General features: G+C 36.1%; 1 long non-coding RNA gene across 1 annotated transcript; it reads left to right on the top strand.

The window, feature by feature from the left end:
• Nucleotides 1–639: 639 nt before the first annotated feature.
• LOC121401095 lies at nucleotides 640–967 on the top strand. The gene is made up of 2 exons (XR_005966106.1): nucleotides 640–731; nucleotides 838–967. It is a non-coding gene; the product is annotated as an uncharacterized LOC121401095 (long non-coding RNA).
• Nucleotides 968–5,236: the final 4,269 nt, after the last annotated feature.

The following is a 5,236-nucleotide window of genomic DNA, read 5'->3' as shown; positions in this document are numbered from 1 at the left end:
TCACACAAACAAGGAAGTTTAAGAAAAATATTGCGTGCTTTCACCCTTTCTAGCCCAAATTAGCATATGTAAATTATGGTTTGGATTGTAGCTGCCCGCCCAAGCCAATCTAACATTTGAACTACATAATTGATTGTGACTGTTAATATAAGAGAAGTTTATAGCAACTTAGCGCTAGTTTTCAGTACAATATTTTATATTGTAAAATATAAGGATATTATAAGTTACCGAGAAGTTTCATGACCATGGAACTCCGAGGTAACTTCTAATATCCTCATATTTTACAACTGGGGGTACTTTATTTATTATAATACACAAGTTTCAGTGAGTCATGTGACAGAAATGACATTAGAACTCACCGTTTATAACTTATGACATCAGAACTCACCGTTTATAAGGATATCATTTACAGGATATTTATGGCTTTTGTGTATTATATACCTTTATACGCTCTGTTGTATGGCAAGCAGAAAAGTTATTCCTGCTGTTAAAGTTCATTTGTGTGTAGAGTAACAGCCAGCAGCTATAATATAGCCAGCTAGGCACAGGACATTACAGGGTTAATTTGAGTACTCCAGCCACCTGACAGTCTAGTCCAATCAGAGCCCAGCCTCACTCTGAGATCTTCTAGAATCTAGCCAGACATGCCAGCAGCCATCTTAGAGACAGAATATTCAGAGAGCATGCCAGAGTAAAGAAACTGCCCTTAAGATCCTATGAGGCGAAAATAGGTGAGCTATCTTTGTTTATGTGTACTGATTAATGCTGCTAATGATAATGTTAGTGATTATATGTTAGAATATATACTGAATGCTCTTTTTGTATGTTTGCCCCTAGTTCTACCACATGCTACGAATTCTACGTTTACTTACTGCACTTATATCGCACCAATATTGCTAAAACTCATCATCTTTGTTCCTGATTCCCTATCCTGATGATGTTACCAATAAAGAAAGTTATTTTTGTACCAGTGGTATGTTCTTAAAGTCTTTCAAGGATCCGAGGACAGTTACATGGATTTCAATCTTTCACAAAGGATTCGGCCAAATCCCCAAATAGTGGATTCGGTGCATCCATAGTATTTTTTGCTGGAATATTCTTGTATATTTTAGCACAGACTAATTTTAAAACGTAAGTGACATATTCAGCTCAGCATTCCTGCCCTTTGATTTATGGCCATTGATTGGCATGGGCTACGTGACCTCTATACATGTCTTCACATAAGCACACACATCACTGGGTTCCATGTCATAGACTAAGGGGAACCTTGGTTGGGGGAAATGGTTTGGGTAAAAAACAAAGAGCAGAGGTACCACAGGGGATCAGTGTTTGGCCCAGCTCTTTATAAGTCTCCGTTAATAACAATGCAGAGAAATTAGAAAGTAAGGGGCCCATATTTAGATAACAATGGACTTTGTAAAGATGTGTTTGACCTTGACTTTCTATAGAAAGACTTAGGCACTGTGAGTAATGGGCAGAACAAGGAAATTACAGGTTGTATGTAGTGATGGGCGAATGTATTCGCCAGGCGCGACGAATTTGCGGCGAATTTGCGCGATTCGCCGCCAGCGAATAAATTCGCGAAACACCCGCGAAAATTCGCGGAAACAATTTGCCGGCGTCAAAATTTTTTTTTTTAGAAAAAACGGATGCCAGCGTCAAAAACGAGACGCCGGCGCCGTTTCGCAAATTTTTCGCTGTTTCGCGAATTTCGCGCGAAATTCGCAAATTTTTTGCCGAAGCGGCGCAAATTCACCGATCACTAGTTGTATGTATTCCCATAATCAATAATGCAAAAGAATTTTGAAATAATAATAATATATAACAAGCTGAGTTATTTGATATTCTGGCACTGTGGGATATGAGATGTACTGTTGGGGGAATTCTAGTGCCCCACATTGAGACCTTTTCCCCCTGTGTGATGGTTGGGAGGTTACCGGTCTGGAGCCAGTGATTCAGACTCAGCCCACACAAACACATCGACAGGTTTATTATCTACAGATGAAAGAAGACAATAAGTCTAAAAGTAAATAAGTCTGAGCACTCAGTACTTTTATTTTCTTATAAGTAAAACATGCAGCACAATGAAACCAGTAACAAAACATAAGAAAAGTGAAATAAAAACGTACGCAGTACATTATAAGCATTCAGTCTCATTCAAATAAATATCCATATTGTTAGATATATTCAGTTAGCCAAGAAACGGCAAATGTTACGATCCTTATTCAGCAATCCCAATATCTGAGGGCAGATTGATCTGGAAACCCTGTAGGTTTTCTCCAGGCTGATTAATATTTATGGAATGACCGGTATCCAGTAAATATCAATTCTGATCAATATTTTGTGAATTAATGTTTTCTATGATTGCACTGATTCACAAAGACTCACTTATCTAATCCAATTAGCCGTTTAATCATTACGGATCGACTGGGACTTCTGATAAATCAGCTCCTCGTGCAGGTCGCGTTCTGAGTGATTTCAGTTTATTGCTAAAATATTCCATTCTTGCTTTAAAAGAGACTTTACGGAAATGCACTGTGTTTATATTCTAGAAAAATAAGGGTATACGCTAAATAAAGCCTAATCTAATTTTTTTAAATTCATCCGCATGCAAATGCATTAAGACTTTAATAAAGTAGCATGGCTTCTATAGACATACACCGGATCTGGACTTGTGCGTCTCCAAACCAACCGATCACCGTTGGATCCAACACTATATGCAACGTAGCAAGGCATGTTCTATAGGTATCAAATAAATGTATTACGACTTTAATCATTACAATCAATATTTGGTTCAAATGTATTAGCAATATACTCATTTAGACCTAAATGCTGCCCCACATATTTTTGAGTATTGAGTATTTAATAATTCCTTTGCAAATAATGTGCATTTAATCTGCAGCAAAGGCACGACAAAAATAGGAAACTTGCTTACAGACCCAAAAAACACATTCAAACTGAATTATGCCTATGCATTTTGAAGCATATATATATATATATAAATATATATATATATATATATATATATATATATATATATATATATATATATATATATATATATATATATATATATATATATATATATTGGTGATTAGTAGGGTAATGTATGTCACACTGAATCAAATGAAGCCTATCACATGGCATTAATTCATGCACAGTTATGAAAGTTTAAAAGAAACCAGAACCAAAAATTAGCTTCTGATTTCAGACATGATCTCCATCAAAATAAAATTAGACTGTGCCCTCATAGCCCTGAAAACGTGACCCCCTCCCCATTTTAGCTGACATAAATATTTTGGTGCTGGCTGATAAAATTAGGATTTTAAGGGGGAGAATGCCAAGAGAATCTTGGCAGTAAAACAAAATCTTCATTGGGCAGCTATAAAAAAAGGTTGTAAAATTTCAGATAAATTTCAAATACAATTCTTACCACCTTTCGCCTTTACAGAAAAAGCCAGGATGTGCTTATGAAAGTTTTTTTAAGTTATTACTTACCTTACAAAATTTGAATAAATATGCCCCTATTTTTCTTCATTTTTGGAGAGCATATAAAATCATTTAGGGGGTTATTTATTAAAATCTGAATGTTAAAATCTTGAAAAATTTGAGTTTTTCACTAGAAGAAAAACTTGAATTTTTCAAGATTTATTATACTCTGATGCTGCAAAAAGCCCAAATCCAAAAACCAGCCATCTCAGACCTGTAGAGGTCCTGTATACGTCAATGGGAGAGGCACCTACAGTATCGTCATTTGTTTTCGTGATCTGCACTGGGTTTAGCCTGGGGGAAAACTTGGAAAATTCAAGTGATTCGGCAAAAAATCCCTAAAAATTTTATTGATTTGTTTCGCGATCCAATTACACCGAGTTTTTTTTTTTTTTTATAAATAAGCTAAAATCAGGAATGGGAATGTAGTTGTGTTTTTTTTTTAAATAAAATACGAGATCATTTCGGATTTTAGTAAATAACCCCCTTTCTGTAGCAGTATCACAGACATATCACCGTTACATAGTGAGCAAAGGCGTGAGCTGAAGCAACATTTCTTTGCTCGTCAACTGCATTCATACGGCTTTTGTGTCTGAGACTCTTTTGCCTTTTCTGTTTGATTTGGAATTTTGAACAGCAACTATAAACATAATCCTACGACCCAATACATTGTCTTAATGTTCTTACATTTCTTAATGTTCTTACATTTCTTACTTGCATGCACTTTCTGTGAATTATACGTTTGGCAATTTAAAAACCCACCAAAACAAATGGCTGATGTTTAATTTCTATTGACTATGATAGTATACCTTTTGTAAATACAGGCCTTTTTTAAACTTAACGTAAAAACCTTTTTTACTGTGGCCTTCTAATCCCTATTGTATTAATGTATACAGCCTGCGAGGAAAATGCGACCATCCTTCTCTGTTAAAGGAACAGTAACACCAAACAATGAAAGTGTATCCAAAGTAATTCAAATATAATGTACTGTTCCCTGCACTTGTATAAGTGGTGTGTTTGTTTCAGAAAAACTGCTATAGTTTCTATAAACAAACTGCTGTGTAGCAATGGGGCAGCCATTCAAGGCTCAGGTTACATAGCAGATAGCAGATGCAGTTTGTAGAATCCCATTGTATTTTATTACAGAGCTAATCAGTTATCTGTTTAGTATCCTGTGCCTTTTCTCCTTTTGCAGCTTAAATGGCTGCCTCCATGGCTACACAGCAGCTTGTTTAAATAAACTATAGTTGCATTTCTGAAGCAAACACATCAGTTTTACCAGTGCAGGGCAACAGTACATTATGGGGCCAATTCACCAAGCTCAAGTGAAGGAATTGAAGTAAAAAAAAGTGTTTTTTTGGCTACTTCGACCATCGAATGCGCTACTTCGACCTTTGACTACGACTTCGAATCGAAGGATTCGAACTAAAAATCGTTCGACTATTCGATAGTCGAAGTACTGTCTCTTTAAGAAAAAACTTCGACCCCCTAGTTCACCACCTAAAAGCTACCGAACTCAATGTTAGCATATGGTGAAGGTCCCCATAGGCTTGGCTAAGTTTTTTTGGTCGAAGGATAATCCTTTGATCGTTCGATTCAAAGGATTTAATCGTTCGATCAAACGATTATTCCTTTGATCGTTCGATCAAACTTTTTGCGCAAAATCCTTCGACTTCGATATTCGAAGTCGAAGGATTTTCATTCCCTAGTCGAATATCGAGGGTTAATTAACCCTCGATATTCGACC

The sequence above is a fragment of the Xenopus laevis genome, chromosome 1L (assembly GCF_017654675.1).
Source record: "Xenopus laevis strain J_2021 chromosome 1L, Xenopus_laevis_v10.1, whole genome shotgun sequence".
NCBI classification, from domain to species: domain Eukaryota; kingdom Metazoa; phylum Chordata; class Amphibia; order Anura; family Pipidae; genus Xenopus; species Xenopus laevis.
The sequence above is the reverse complement of the archived record's forward strand: the minus strand, read 5'-3'. Positions and strand labels throughout refer to the sequence as shown.